Here is a 17,033-nt window from a genome sequence, read left to right on the forward strand (position 1 = left end):
TCCTGGTGCCCCACTGCTCGCCCGCAGACCCCCGGGCGCGGGGAAGGTGAAGGGGGGGCCGGGGACCCGATCCCCTGCTGTGGACGATGCAGCGGAGCCACGGACGGGCTTTGCTGCCTGAGGCTGTCGCGGCAGGCCTTCTTGCGGCCTTGTGGACGAGGCGGGCCACAGCGGAGTCTTGGAGGCCGGTGAGAGCGGCTGCGCTTTCGGAGGAGGTGCGCCAGGGCGGCGCTGCTAGGCTGGTGAGTGCGCCACACTGGCAGCGAAGGAAAGACTTAGTGATTTGGACCCCCCAGGCCGCGCCCTGTGGTCCATGCTGCGGCATGGGGTGGGGAGGAGCGACGGGAAGAGGAGTTGGCGCTTCCCCGAGATCAAGCCCCCCCCCCAAAGAAATAGCCACGGTGGAGGAAGCGCTGCGGACCCCCAACCCGGCCGGGCCTAGACTGGGCCTAGACTGAGGGCCAGTTGTCGATCCTTGGTCCGGGGGTGCCCGGGTGGAGACAGAGAGCCGAGGCGCCCGGGGTGGACATCGCTGGGGCCCCGTTGATCGGGACAGCAGTGGCGGTGAAGGAAACAGGGCCCCACAGAAGTGAAGACTGTTGAAGTTGTTGAAGGTCCGACGGCAGCAGGCTGATTGGGCTGGACGCTGGCAATATGGAGCCCGGGGCGGACGTCGACACGGTCGTGGCCCTTCTGGAAGCTGTGGCGGCGGGGGACATGAGCTAGACGGGGCCCCATGAAGGTGATGGCTGGTCTGTGAGGGGCTGGCAGCAGTAGACTGATTGGGCTGGACGCGCCCGGTGGGGAACCTCCGTGGACCTGAGGCAACCTGGGACCCCTGGCTCGCTTCACCGACCCCCATCCCCACCCCCCGGAGAGACGGAGGTCGGGCGCAGGGGGCGGTTGTCTGGGTGTGGAGACAGAGGCCCTTGGAGGAGTCGTGTGGACCGGGGGGTGGGGGGTGTTTGGTCAGGGTGGCACCCCGGTGAGAGGTGGGCGGGCCAACTCTCGGATCAGACCACGGAGCGATGAACAACCGGTGAGCTCAGATTGGTGGTCAGGTGTGAATGGGCACTGGACTGCAGCTGTGGAGACAACGATCTGGGGCTGAGCTGGCGCTTCACGAGAGATAAGAGCTGTGACCTGCCCACCGGCCCAGAGATACCCTCCGGGGCTGGAGTGTGCAGCTGGAGACCCTGTTTGGGGCTCCCTTGAGACCACATGGGTGGAGGGCGGTTGGCGATACCGGCATTGCCCTGACCACACACCTGAGATGGGGAGAGACAAAGCGGCCAAGCAGCAGCTGGCATCGCAGCAGCATATAGACCAATTTACTAAGCAAGGATCTTCTCGGGGAATGCGAGAGCAGGAGGTGGAGACTGCGGCCAGGGGAGTGAACACGATTCTACAAGCTATCCAGACCTCGCAGTTGGCAGTAGAAGCCAAGGTCGGTGAAGTGAAGGAGGATGTGGGCCTCCTGCGTCAGGACCTACAAAAGGCGGTAAGCCGCATCAAGGAGGTTGAGGACCGGGTCTCTCAGGCTGAGGACGAGATTGCGTACCTTAAGGTTAGGGTTACCCAGCTGCAGACCTGTGCCGGTGAACTGCACCACAGAACAGAAGATGCCGAAAACCGCTCCAGGCATAATAATTTGCGATTTGTGGGCTTTCCGGAGGGAATGGAGACAAGCTCTGCGATTGAATTCTTGGAGTGTTGGATTCGATCGTGGGCCCCGGAACTGCGTCTCTCCCCGTGGTTTGCCATAGAGCGCGCCCATAGGGCTCCGATGCCGCGGCCGCCGCTGGGTGGCAGATGATAGCATGATTCTTCAACTTCAAAGACCGGGATGTAGTCCTTTGAGAGGCTAGGGCCCAGTCGGATCTCCGCTGGGACAACCATAGGATCCTGATATTCCCAGACTATACTGTGAGGTGCAGGCCAGGCGCTGCTCATACGAGGGAGTCAAACAGAAGCTGCGGGCAATGCAAATGACATACATGCTACTCTTTCCTCCACAGCTCAAAGGCATGATGGATGGGAAATCCTTCTTTGACTCGCCAGAGGCTGCATGAGAATGGCTTACGGAAGAGCGCTGTGTGACTCGAGGGGGGCCCCCTGAGCCGCGGAGCGGTTTGCCGGCGATGGGCCGGGCTGACCCCCACCAGGGGAGGTGGGGGGCCCCAGGCACACCCGGCCCCATCGGAGAGGGAGGAGCGTTCCTCGTGGAGATTCAGCAGAGGATGTACGGCCGGACCGGGCCCCTGCTGGATGAGGGGCTGTGCCAGATGGCCCTGAGGAGAAGAGGCCGACTCGAGACGTGGAGGGGGAGCACCTGAGCCAATCTCCCTTGCTCTCCTGACTCTGATTCCTGGTGCTGTAAGTATTTGGGAGAGTTCGAGCGAGCACTCCCCCCTGGAGGCGAGGGACAGTGATTGGCCGCATTGCAGAACTCTGACTCAAATGGAGGGGTCCACCATTCCACATTCACTGTAGACATTCTGTATCTACTGTTTGGGGCAACAGATGTTTCTGGGGTGGAAGTATGGGGAGGGGGCAGTTGGGGGGAGTTCAGGTGTTGTTTAGCGTTTTTTTGCTAAGGTTGACTCAGTGTTTCATTTTTCAGGGTTGGCTTGATAGGTCACAATGGAAATGTCTGGTGGGAGCATGGGGTGCACTGTCCTTGCTCTTTTGCTTATGTCCGAGTCTGCAAAGCGAGTATTATCCTGGAATGTAAACGGACTCCTGGATAAAATCAAACGGTCAGCGGTGTTTAGCACCCTCTGTCGTTTCACACCGTCTGTGGTCCTGTTGCAGGAGTCCCACCTACTTGGCACTCGATGCCCCATGCTGCTGAGAGGGGGGTATGACAGGGTCTATCATGCGGGCTTTTCCAGGGGCTCACGGGGTACGGCCATTTTAGTGCACCGTTCTCTATCCATGGTGGTGGCTATCTCTCACTCGGACCCCCAGGGCCGGTATGTGGTGATCTCTGGGCTGGTGGGAGGGTGCCCCATCAACATCCTTATTGTGAATGCCCCCCGGGAGCACTACAAAGTCTTCTTATGACCCTTAGGGATGTGGTGGCGGGGCTTCCCCCAGGACTGACTATTTTGGGAGGAGACTTTAACTCAATGCTGAACCCAGAGTTAGACATTATGGGACCGTTGTCCTCGAGTCGGGCTGCCAGAGCATCAGGGCTGCTTAATTGGGTGGAACGTCTGGCGGACATGGCATCCCCGTTTGCGGCGGTACACCCACACATCGGCAGCACATCACACTCACGCCAGGATAGACCTCTTTCTTGTTCTAGCCCTCGACGTACCTCGGGTCACAGGGTGGAAATGCTCCCACACGTGGTCTCGGATCATGCGCCACTCTTGCTTCGACTGGATGACGTTGATGCGGGTCGGCGCCCAATGTGGCAGCTTAATGCGTGGTTTCTTCAGGATGGCGACTATGCTCAGGCCATAGGAGAATGCCTGTCAGAATATTTCTCTGTTAACCTCGGTTCGGTGTCGTCCCCGGGTACACTTCGGGCTGCCTGTGAAGCTACCCTTTGGGGGCATGCCAAATACCTTCTTCGTGAGGGAGCAAGCGTGTAGTTAGGCGGTGTCAGTGTGGGAGGCCCAAGCGGTACGCCTGGAGGGCTGACTCGCGGAGGCTGACAGTGAGGTAATCACAAGGCAGCTCATCCTGACTCGGCAGGAGATTAAGCACGCTAGTCTTGAGACAGCAAGGCATGTGTGGCGAGCTTCCGTGGCCCGGGTTTATGGGTGGGGAGACAAAAACGGCAAGCTTCTGCATTGACTGGCAACTGGCCCGATGGCGGGGAGGATCGTTCTGGAGGTCATTGATGAGTCGGGGTGATCTCCAGGTCGCCTTGCGATATTGCGCAGAGCTTTGCCACCTATTATGCGAGATTGTAGGAGGAGCACCCCAGACCTCTGGCGGAGAGGGACGACCCCCTATTATATGAGGTGTCCTTTCCGAAGATTCCGGTGACCGACAGACGGGACTTGGATGAGCCGTTGGGTGTTGAGGAAATTGGAGCTACCATCTCAGAGGTAGCGGCGGGTAAGACTCTAGGTCCTGACGGGTTCCCGGCTGAGCTCCATAGTAAGTTTAGAGATGTGCTTGCCCCACACCTGCTAGCCATGTTTGAGAAGGCACAAAGGACTGGGGGGTTCCCGCCGGGGCTTAACCAGGCAACTATTGAAGTAATTCCCAAGACGAAGCCTCCATCGCAGAGCTGCTCAGAGTATCGACCCATCTCACTCCTCAACACAGAGATTAAGATTTTTTCTAAAGTTCTAGCGACCAGGTTGAGAAAGGTGTTGCCCTCACTAATACATTTTGGACCAGTTTGGATTTATGCTGAATAGGAGTACTAGGCATTGTATCAGACGGCTGCACGTAGCTCTGGCTAACAAAGCCCTCTTGGCCCCCCCCCACTGGCACTCCTTCTCGTGGATTTCTAGAAGGCGTTCGATATGGTGGATTGGTCCTATCTCCGAGGGGGTGCTGGAGAGGGTTGGGTTCGGCCCGCGATTTCAGGCGTTGATGAAGTTCCTCTATTCTAACCCTACAGCCCGAGTGCAGGTGAATGGGGTGGTCGGATTCGCTCCCCATCCGGAGGGGGACTCGTCAGGGCTGCCCTCTCTCTCCGCACTGGCGATGGAGTTGTTGGTGAGGCTGATAAGGGAGGATCCCTTGATTGATGGGTTGGCCTGGCCAACTGGGCAGGAAGATCGCATTGCGCTGTATGCAAATGATGTACTGGTGTTTTTAGCAAACCAGTCTGGAAGCGGGCCACGGGTGTTGCAGCTCTTAGGCCTGTTCGCGGAAGGGTCGGGTCTGGTACTAAATCCCGGTAAGTCTCTCCTGGTCCCGCTGAGCCCGGCCAGGGATAGCTATGATTGGCAGCGGGATATCCCCCTCTGCCGTAATAGCTTCCGGTACCTTGGGATACATGTAGCACTCTTGCCTGAGTTAGCGTGGTCCCTCAATGTGACACCCTTGACTCGGAGAGTCAAGGAACTCCAGCGCTGGTGGTCGCTCCCCCTCAACATTCTGGGCTGAACTGCGCTATATAAAATGATGGTGCTTCCTCGGCTCCTCTACGTGGTTCAACATTTTCTGCACCATATTCCTAGGAAGTGGTTTAGCGAGATGAAGGTGGTGGTGCGGCGGTTCTTATGTCATGGTTTGCACCCCCGGCTAGTGCTCCTTACCTGTCATGGGGATGTTTATGAAGGGGGATTGGGAATGTCGAACCTCTATCTATACTACTTAGCTATGCATTTATTGGTCATCCACGACTGGTTGGGAGGGGGATGGTCAGATCCAGCGTGTCAGCTAGAACTCTTGACGATGGGCTTCTCTGGCTTGCTTGGGAGGTTGTATGGTGACCTCCGGAAGTGAATCAGGTGGTGTTGGTGGGGTGCAGGGCTGCGCAGCGAATGATGGGGTGGTAGCGCCGCCTTACCCAGCAGACGCCGCTGTGGCAGGGACGGTGGCTATGGGAGGTCTCAGCACTTCGGGGATTTCATAAATGGGACCTTATAAGTATTTCCCAGCTGGGTGATGTTTGGACTGGCTCCCGCATGAGATCAATTCAGGAGCTCCAGGAGCAATTTGAGCTGCATGAGTCCCAATTTCATAAGTATCTGTAGAACCCCTTAGAAGCCAAAACTATGATAGGTGCCCTGGACAGAGGGGGAGTGTCACGCATCTACCGCTCATTAGTTAATAACATCACCCAAACACTTGACAAGCTCCGAGAGCGATGGGAGCAGTGGATGGGCCCGATCGACGATGGAGACTGGAGGGAAGCGTTGTTGGCCCCACGGTCTCTAATTATGACCTCCCGACTCCGAGTGGTACAGGTATACTTTCTTCACACAGCATACCTTACACCTCACAAGTTGCATAGAGTGGGCCTGCAGCCCCAGGTAGACTGTCCTCGTTGTGCAAGCCCCAACGCAGAATTCTTTCATATGGTATGGACTTGCCCCCATATAGCCTGTTACTGGAGGGCGGTGCTCTGAGAGATCGAGAGTTATACAGGTGGAAGTCGAAGTGGCTCCACTACTAGCTCTCCTAGGGGTGCTCAACAGGGTGGGTTGCAGTAGAGCACATCGGACATTCGTGGGGGTGGCCTGCTTGGTGGCCAAAAGGGGCATTGCAGTGAACTAGAAGGCCAAGGCCGCTCCTGCGATCGTAAAATGGCGTCAGGGAGTGGACTGGTATGCTCAGCAGGAGAAAGTGGTCTATGAAGCATGAGGGTGCCCAGCCAAATACACAAAGGTGTGGAGGAGCTGGGAGGGGGAAAGAAGCCTAGTTTCACCATAATGGGATGTGTGCAATCTGACAAGTGGGGCAGTGGCTCCTGCGTGTGCATTGGTGTATCATGCGTTGGATCTATATGGTGTATTATTTTACCTGTGCTGATTGTACCAGTGACCTATTGGACTGTTAAGCCATTTTACGTAAAACAAAAAAAAATGGTTTACCAAAAAATAAAAAAAATAAAGAATACTGGATCAGAGGGTGCACTATTTTTTTTTTTTTTTAAATCAACCCTGGGTGTAATGATTCTTGCTTTTACATGTTCTTTACAAAATGTCTCCAGCATGTCTAAGCATGCCTGGAAGCATAGGGAGGTACTGGTACTCTTTAAGAGTAGATATTAAAGTATTAAATAGAAAATCATCCTCAATGGGATCTGTATGTAATTGTACCTTATGATACGCAGCTTCCCTGACTATAACTTGATTATAAGCAGTGGTATCTTCGGGGGAGATGGCTTCACTGGGTATAAATCTGGATCGTTAGGGAGAATGGGATTTATGTCCTATATATTCCATGGGTCTACCTCTTCTTGAGGTTCAGTTAAGTCATCTCTATGTGGTGATGCAGATGATTCCTGTGTAAAGAACTGTGTTGAATGTGTAGGTGAAGGTGGTAGTGGTGGGGTAGCAGGAAGAGAAGGAGAATGTGGTGGTGAAGGCTGAGGCTGTTATATTCCTTTTTGTTTCTCCTTCTGTTTAAATACTTTGATAGGTGGGGGCCCAGCGTCTAAAGTCTCTTGAAAAGTCAGTTTTCTTGTTATTGTTGGAGGAGGAGAGGCTATGATCCTTCCTGTTTCTTTGTGTACATGAATCTTACCCTGTTTAGGGTCCATAACACCCAATATAGGTTGTATCTCTGATGGCTCCTCAGTAGCTGGAGAATATTTAACACCAGCAATTTACGATTCCGAAGACTTGGATATGGAATGCTTTACTCAGACTGAAACAGTCTGTTCTGAAAGTGATGTTAATTTTTCGGCTCTGAGGAGAAAAAGTCTAATTTTGGTCTTGGTACCGAAACAGATGTGACAGGCTGTTTAGTATAGGCTGAATGCACTTTGGTCTTTTATTTTGGTGCCGAACCCGAGGGTTGGTCATCCAAAGGTAATTTTTGGGTCAGACCATGGCCCGAAGGCAGTGGAGGACCAAAGGCCAATGCAGGTGTCATTTTAATAGTCTTTGTTTGGTGCAACGGGGCTGGTGTACTCATCTACTGCGCTGGTGGGATGGATTGGCTTTCGACATCAGAATCTCGATCTGAATCTGCAATTGAGATGGCTACATGCTGTCCTAATTATTGCGCATGTTCCTCTCCAAAGATGTCTGGTGTGTGCTCTGACGACTTGGATGCCATCTCCATTCGACGCACCCTTCGATATGAAGAGTCTTTTTGGATTGAAACCGTCTATAAGCTTTGCAGTTTTATTCTCTGTGTTCCAGAGACAGGCAGAGATTGCACACCACATGCTGATCAGTGTAGGGAAATTTGGAGCAATAGCGAGGACAGAACCAAAACAGAGTCCATTCCATTAGCCTAACATTGTTCAACTACGTGTCGAAGTAGGCCCTGAAGGGGCGAGGTCGCCCCTATGGGCATGTAATCGACCCCAATGACTGCAATCAGATCGACTATGTGAGTGGAAAATGCAATTGAAACTATACCAACGTTTATAGAAAGTTAGAGGAAAGTTCCGAAGATACCGAACTCAGATGTACAGGAGCAAGAGGGAACACGTCCGAACCCAACTGCGGGAAAAGGACTCTATGGCTATGCACAGTATCACCGAGAGGAATTTCGTGACTCGAAAGCCTTCTTCGAAGAAAAAGAACTTGTAACACTCCAAGCCCAACACTAGATGGTGGACTTATGCAAAGCATGTGTATCTACAGCTACACATGCCATTGAACATTACAATACAGCTGGTTAATTAATGAACAAGTGAAAGTGAGAGGAGAAACACTGGTATGTATGAACAACAGGTCACAGTTTCACAACAATCTGGCTTCCTGCAAGTTGTTCCATTAACAGTGGAGATGCTATCACTAACAACACACGTTTTAGACTAATCTGATACATTGCATTAGTTGCTACTGATGTTTTAATAAGTCTTGAGCAATCTTCCAACCACTTTGTGTGTCAATGAAAATCTACGAGCCAGTAGCACATGGAAACATGATGATCTGCTGAACAGTGCTGACAGTAACCACTGACAAGATCATATGCTTTCTCCAAAATTAGGTGTTCTTTAGGTGGCACTCCCTGAAGACACTGTTGGCCAAATAGACTGTCACGATCAATCAATATTCTGACAATACCCTGGTCAAGGTGATCTCAGCGCAAACCACTAACTAACAAAGAGCCAGACTCACTCTCAGGCTAACAAGAGGCCTGCGACCCTTCACAAATCAACACAGTAAAGACAGAATTTGTTATCATCTGTATTGGAATAGACAAGCATGCATGAGATCTAGTTGACATCTAGGTCAGAATAATCAACATGACCCTTGAGGTGAAACCAAAAGTTATCCAATAGGCACTTACCCAGTGCCAGTAAGGAGTAAATTATTCATCCTTACTGGGGTTATCAACCTAACTGAGCTCAGTCAAGTTAAAGGGCAAAGAAACCTATTTTCCGGCTCTGTAAGTGTTTAAATTATCCATTATCTCATCTGAAATGGTTGGCAATGGTAAATGGGTTTCCAACCAAAAATATGAATCTCATAAGTGAGTAAAGTAGATCCACGAAGTGTCACTAACAAGCATTAGATGTGGTGCACTGGAACTGCCACTCTAACTCAGTCAAACTGAGTGTCTAAAATGAAGTACACAGTTATAAGTTAGCAAATGCAGAAGTCCTCTATAAACCAGTTTGTGTACAGGCTACTCGTGTCCAGAAAACAATCTCACTTTAAAGAAAGGACTGGTCTAAACCCAGTCTCCTAAATTCTAGTCACCTCTGATTGGAAAAACAACCATCTTCTTTCTTTCAGGAAAGCGCTCAAGCCCACCTACTCAGATTGGCCTTAAGCCACCAGCATATGTAGAAAGGATTAACAGAACACATTTTAAGCAACTTTGGTCTTTGAAGGTTCACTGTGTCCAGAATATTGGCTTTATCAGAAAGCATCGGACAGCAAGAAGGAACTACATAATGTGACTTGCAGTACAATTCTTACAACCACTGTATTTAAATTCTCTAGTAATCATTTGGCACAATAAACTCCCCCTTTTTAAATTATGTGCATTGCAACCATCTTGTCAGTTATGGTTGCTTATCCCTGGAGGTTCTCTCTGTAAAGGAACTCGAGACAGAGGTCTTTAGCAGAGGATCTCAGATGGCAGATGAAAGTACAAGCAAAGGACAAAACAACACATTTTGATAGAAGGCAGGGGCACTGTCCCTAATTTGTTCTAATACATAATTTGTTCTAGACATCAGTAAAATAATTATTATGAGATTTGGTACTTGAAAAAAATTAGGGGCGCATATACTGTGATAGTGAGATCACCAATACAGATTTAGAATACATTTTTCAGTGTGGTGATTCATTCCACACAATGATTGTTTCTGTGTGCTGTATAAAACACGGTGTTAATATACCAGACAAGGAAGAATAAAAGGCTGAGTCAGTCTTACTGGCATTCAAAGTTGTGCCCTGAAGTTTACTGTATAGACCACCAGTGAGTGCTTAACGTGTTGAGCCATACTGTCTAGTCATGTATAAAATATTAGTTTTTTCTATATATTAAATTATTTAGGAAGAGATGGGTGTTTCTCAGTGGGACTGTAGGTGCGCCAAATTGTGAAGACCAAATTTATCATGTAACAGGTATCTTACGAAAGTGTTGAGGTGGAAATAGTGCTTCTTGCTCATGTTCAGTAGAGGTGAAACACTGCTAGTCTTTTGGTAATGTGTGTGCTGGGTTACCGACCGTTTAATTCTTGCAAAGGCCAAGTCAGTGGACTCCAGCAGTAATGTTTATAGAAGAAGTGCTACCATCATTATCATAGAATGAAGAAACGGCACTGATCTTTGCTATATCCCACTATTTAAGCAGTGTATGAAAGCAGAAATCACAGTCTCCCGAGTTAGAGAACTTCCTAAGGTTAATGGATAATGCCCTCAAAAGCTGCCTTTAGGTAGGGTGCAGATATGCCATTTTGTTGTTCGTTCTTTTCATTGCTTTTAGATGGGCACCAGACCTGGAATGGCCACTTTCGCGCCGCTTTGATAGTGAAATGGTCTGCCATGACTCCAAGATGCCTTCAAGGCCTTCTTTTTCTGGAACACTTCTCCGAAGTGGGACTGATTTGTAAATTTTTTTGCCAGGACTGTTTTTTGGTTTACAGCGCAGGCCTCATGGGCACTTCCTTGTTGCATAGCCTGCACATGAGTAGGAAGACCTGTAACAGTGACACAGAACTTGGCGGACATGATGTTGTTTAAGAAGTTACAGACAAAAACTTGTTGTTTCAGAAGCTAAGTGCTACATTTCAAATGTGAAGCACAAAAGTCATCAGAAAGCGGATGAAAGAGCATTCCTTCACGTGGAAAATTCACCGCTGTGACAAAACAGCCAAAATAAACTTAGTACAATTAAACTATGAGAACTGCTAATTGTGCTAAAAATGAATATGCAGATTATTGATACTTAGCAAGGATTAAATAAAATCAACATATAAAGACAACTGAAAACTAATGCTGAGGCATTAGTAATTTGTTGCCATGATTTAAGGATAGAAGATTACCCCACAACCGCTCACTGGAATGGAAAGAGAAATGGGTTTTACAGGGCTTCATCTCACTTTAACAGTGACTTTATCAGATTCCCTGTAGTGCCCTGTCTTCTGCATCTCAATTAAAGGCAACACATTTCAGCCGACCAACTTGTGTAGATTGCAATCATCTAGCACAGAGAAGCTGTAAATGTCACCAACAATGCACTGCAGAGTTTCCATGATAGAATGGTCCCAGGTGGGAGCTGTCCCCAGCCAAAAGTGCCCCGCCAGGTGAAAGATGTGACAGCCATGGATGCAAATACTACTTTGTTCTTCCTTTAAGGGCTGTGGGTGCAGTCTAGGGATAAGATTCAAGCTGCGGCCGCTTCCTGAAAGACAAGAAGATAGACTCTCCTGTCAGAAGACGGGCATCAGTGACTGAGAGGATAACAAACCCTGGATCTATCGGACACCTGTGAGAGGAGTTGGCCTTGGAGACTCCGAGGTTCTGCAACCCATTTGACATGGACTAATGCATCATCATGAGAGGCTTGATGACATTCCACAGAATCAGAAGAAAAGTGCCAGCTGACCAGTCTGCACTACCCATTTAACTTTCCCCCTGCACACTAGCCATTGCAGTTCTGTGTGGTGTACCTGGGTTGATTTACCGGAGGTAGATATGTGGAATGTAAGAAGTCAATGAAACCTCTAATCATTTAGTGGGCATCAGTATCTTCCTTCCGTGAGTTCAAGAGAATGAAGTTTTCATATGAATCCATTATCCTTGAGATGTCTTCCATGCGTGCCCAGTGCTACAGAACTGTTTGAACCATCTTGCTATGACCTACACTTTCCTACTCATCACTGTTACAAGATTTGTACTCCCATGATGACACTCTGATCAGTGGGTGCCTCTAGTTCCCTGCATGCCCTTAACACCGTACATTTTGCCTGGTTCTTGCTAATATATATGCACATTACACAGAGAACAAACTTGGGTGCCAACTGTGAGGTGAGTTTCCTAGCACCCTCTTACCATCCAGAATAGAACAGCAACTAGCTACTGCCTAGCTAGATTACTACACCCCCAAATAGTTTCAGAAACTAAACCCACCATCTCTCTGAGACAGGAGGCTTACACATTGGGCCCTTGAACGCTGTTTTGTCCAATTCTTCCAAAACTGATCAATGTTAAACGTGTGCATTTATTTTGAGTGCTCCATCAAAATACTCTTTGTGGTAGGTTTGTGGGAGGGCACTTAGCAGTCTGAGCTCAATCCATCCCTGGCCTGAATGAACTTTGCAAACACTCAGGCCACATACCATCAGCTCCCAGATTCTGTGTAACCATTCAGTGGCTGTAGGAGCATTGATAGCCCTCAATGGCCCACTTGTGTTTTTTTTTTTTTTTGGAGGGCAGGAAGCTTAACCAGGACAGATAAAGGTTCATCACCACTGCACATAGGACAGAGTATTCCCTACAAGACAGTACCACGGTCAATAAAAAATTGTACTGCAAGGGTACCCAGGGCCCTAGAGCACCAGTGATAAGTAACAGCACCCAACATGTATGTTGCCCAGTAATTCCTTGCAGGATCATGAAGAAAAAGCCTTACAAACACAGTTGGTTCACAGAAGCTTGTGGTACAAAAGCTGGTGCCTTGCAGATCACTGTAAATGGAACATGCATTTGGAAAGCTACTAATGCCACTTTGACCATAACCCCATGTCAAAGAATCCCTTCAGGACATGTGTTTTTCTTCCATCTTTGTAGCTGGAGGATCGTTGCATTTTCCAGATCTTACCCACATGCCCTGGGTCTGATTTCCTCATTTTCTTTACTATCCATTCCTTTTAGACCCCGACTACACTACAGACATATCTGGAATGCAACAAATGAGGCTGCAAAACTCCTTCAATATTTTCAACCAAGCCAACAAGGTTCACAACGGACAAAATGGTCAACCAAACAAAATGCAGTATTTGCCACTTCAGCTAATCGTTTGATCTCTATAAACAATAACCAATGGGTTCGTTCTACTTGACATCTTCCACCAAAAACATCCATACCAATTGATGCTGTTGCTCAACTGCAGATAAAGAAATACAATTAGCCCAGAAATCTGTCGTAAAATGGTTTAATTTATACCAAACAAACAAGAAAATAAAATGGGCCAAATGAAATCTGAGATACTGACAAGCAGCTACTGACAAAAAGCAGAATAAAGTTGACATGGTGGAATATTACAAAGCATTCCAGAAGGCGAAGAAAAGCCTTATTTGCAAAAAAACTGAATTAGGCTTTATACCAATCTAGTGAACTAGTTAAAGTATTACAGATCCTGAGCTATTACAAATCCTGAGGTACTTAAGAGCAATTTTCTCTTCTCCTTTCAACACCGTTACATTTTGATGCACTTCTTTGGGAAAATTGAAAAGAGCCATAAGTTTCAGAACAGCAAGAAACATTTTGCGTTTTTATCAAACCGCCACTATCTAAACAACATTCTCACCATTACGTCAATTAAGCCTTCAGAAAGTGTGCATACCACCCACTAATTTGAAAGCCTCAAATACACAATTCGAGCACCATATAGCCATCACTATAAATAACTAAGTTAGCTTATTGGGTGTAGATGTAACAAAGGTTATAAATAAATTTCACCAACATTGTTCAGTGATCATTGCCATTAAACAAGCTCTACTTTCTCCATTACCAAAGAAGCACTAGCCAGACCCATTCGATTCCTCTAACTATTCACTAATACTTATCCTGCCCTCTACTAGCAACATTGTGGATGTTGTGGTAGCATACTAAACACAATACTTTATAGTATCAAATAATACTCTCAATAAAAGGATCAGTTTTCACACCCAAGAGCAGTATATAAATGGCAATAGCCAATATCAGAATGGTCTGCATTCAGGTCTAATAAAAGGGGCTATTTCTCCTAAAGAACCTATCCACTGTTTATAAGAGAGTGGATGATAAAACATTGTTAGAAAGCCTGGAAAATGGTCCAGAAATGCCCTTGAGTGGTGCCAATCATCCTGATGAGACTATATCCAGCAATTTAAATTGATTATATCTGCCTCTTCAAAAGTGGAACAGGTCTCTTCTTTGGTCCCACCTCACTTATCTCCACTGTTACCATTAATCTTCAAAACATACACGAGACCCATTGCCCAAGTAATTTTTAATCACACTCTTCCAAACATATCTGGTTGACATTCAACAGTACGTAGGTTGATCAGCCAGAAAGTTCATGACAGAATTTTCTCCACAAGCATGAAGCACATAAGTCACTGAAGGAAAGTTGGTCCTTCATTAACAGCTCAAAGCCTAAAATCTTCTGCGAATATCCACAGACGACTGCCATTCATGTCGCCTGGAGAATTAAGAGACTTATCCAGGCCATCTGATGTAGTAGAAAAGAAAGGTGTTTCGACTCAAACATTTCTTCGTTCTTCAAATCATAATGGTGATTAATAAAACCAATTAATGTGCTCAAAACGTTTATCACACTAAGCAAGTTACCACATGGCATCAAACTGACCAGGGACTTAGTGATTTCAAGATTAGGCTACTATAACATTATCTAGACAAGAGCCACAAAGTAAGAGATTATAAAAGTATGAAGACCATAAAACCATGTTTTAGGACTGTTTGAGCTTTAAGAAGTTTGAGGATTACCAACCCGGAGTCTCAAATCTCTTCATGGCTCCTGGTGGGTCACCAAATCAAGTTCAAACATCTCTAAACTGTTTCGAGAGCTCAAAAGATCATAACACCACATGTGTACAACAACTTTACCCAAATTACATATTCCATACTCCAAATCAAACATTTACCTAACAGAATAATAGATCTTCAGACTGCTGGATTTGGTCTGGCATTTTTAAATGCAGATTTTTGTGTTTAGAATTCGCTTCCACCTGCCCTCGGGCCTTTACAAAGATACATGATGAATGCAAAACTCACCTTGTCCACTTGACCTTCTTCGCCGTTGTGTAAAGTTCTTTTTCAGGTATATTTTCTTTTTTTAAATTTTTATTGGAAAGAATCATACAGCAAATATATTCTTACATCACTTTAAACTGAGAACATAACATTCTTAGCCGATAGTGGAGAAACAGACAGGGGAAAGAGAGAGATAGATGGGGGTTTTTATTTACACGCTATTCATTATGAGTCAGAATCCAGACCTGAAGTGGCTCCCATATTGCCTTCCCTTTCCTCCTGGCGTGTTTCCCCTTGCGTTCATATAATGCCATCTCCAGATGATATACAGCAAGCAGCCTGGCCAACAATTGCTGCCAAGACGGGGGTCGTACATTCAGCCATGCGGATGATATACATATTCGATACACTGCCATGGCTACAAAAATAAATGCTCCATGTGAACCATCCCGATCGCAGGCTACCCCAAGAACCATAATCTCTGGAGTAAGGACGAAATCACATCCCAAAACCTCCTTCAAGACCGACTGAATACCTTCCCTTGAGGCCTCCAATTCCCCACATGTAGCCATCATATGTACGATATCCGTGCCATACCTCCCACATCTTGGACAGTTTGTTCCTGCCATACACCCCCATTTGGCAAGGTGAGCTGGAGTATGATACAGTCAAATATAGTCTTATAATGCTGCGCTTGCAAGGAAGAAGATAATAAAATGGTACATCCCAGCTTAAATGACCTCATAAAGTTATTACTTCCATCCACCAGTAGTTTATTCCACTTTTCCTTATACTTCTCTAGATCATCTAGCAGATCCGCCAGCATTAAAGGGTAAATTGATCTGATGGTTATATTAGGATTGGCCAGGATATCGTTCAACAGTTGGTTACTTCTAAATCCTTGCACACCTCCTGTTTTTTTCCCTAAAAAATCCCGTATCTCTGTAAATATTTTAAAAAGTCCCTTTGCTCAAGACCATACTGCTCCTGTAAATCTCCAAATGCCTTCACCCCGAAATTATCAAAGAGATTCCCTAACCTACTTATGCCTAAAGAAGCCCAATTTGCCATGTATTTATCCTGAAAAATCTCCGGGAGCGATGGGTTCTTCTCAATCATGGTATAATGATTATATCTACTGAGTCCTTTCTTCTTATACCATACTCGCCAGCACTTATATGCTGCTCCCAAAACCTTAAATCTATTTTTCTTATAATATCCAGGCTCATGATATGTTATCAGACACCCATTGGCATCTAATCCTATCTGCAACTCATAAATACTAGGGCAATCTACTTCCGTAATTCCTTCTTTCTTGGGACCCCATAATGGACACATGTACTGAAAAGCTGCTGCAATTTGATATAATTTTATATTCGGTAATGACCAGCCCCCCTTTCTCGAGAAAGAGACAGTTTAGGAAGGAGGATCATTTTCTCCATATTACACCTCCCCACAATAGTCAGATGTAAATTGTTCCATCTGCACATATCTTCTCTGGCTTTCCCCAGTATAGGATTTATATTCAGATTAACAATTTCATTTATCATTGGTGTAATATTGATACCTAAATATACTGCATGATCCACCCTCCGACTGTCTTTGGTGTTTGTGTATTGATTAGCCAGCAACTGCGTTTTAGCGCTATTTAACAAGTATCCAGAAAACTTTCCAAATTTTGTCGTCACCTCTTCAACCTCTCTCAATGCTGAGTCGGGGGAGGGCATTAAAATGGCTTTATCATCTGCATATGCTAATACTTTTGTATCCCATCCCAGCCTATGTATTGGTGGAATCTTGGTATTTGCCTCCAACTGTCTGAGCAAAGGTTCTATATACAATGCAAACAAGAGGGGGGAGCATGGGCATCCCTGCCTAGTGCCTCTCCTGATCACAATACTCTCGGATTGTCCTCCCATTAACTGTATTTTCACGACCGGTGATCTATATAGAGCCCTTACTGCTGCAATAAATTTCTTCCCTAACCCATAATATTCC

This window comes from Pleurodeles waltl, chromosome 10, assembly GCF_031143425.1.
Source record: "Pleurodeles waltl isolate 20211129_DDA chromosome 10, aPleWal1.hap1.20221129, whole genome shotgun sequence".
In the NCBI taxonomy this organism is placed as follows: domain Eukaryota; kingdom Metazoa; phylum Chordata; class Amphibia; order Caudata; family Salamandridae; genus Pleurodeles; species Pleurodeles waltl.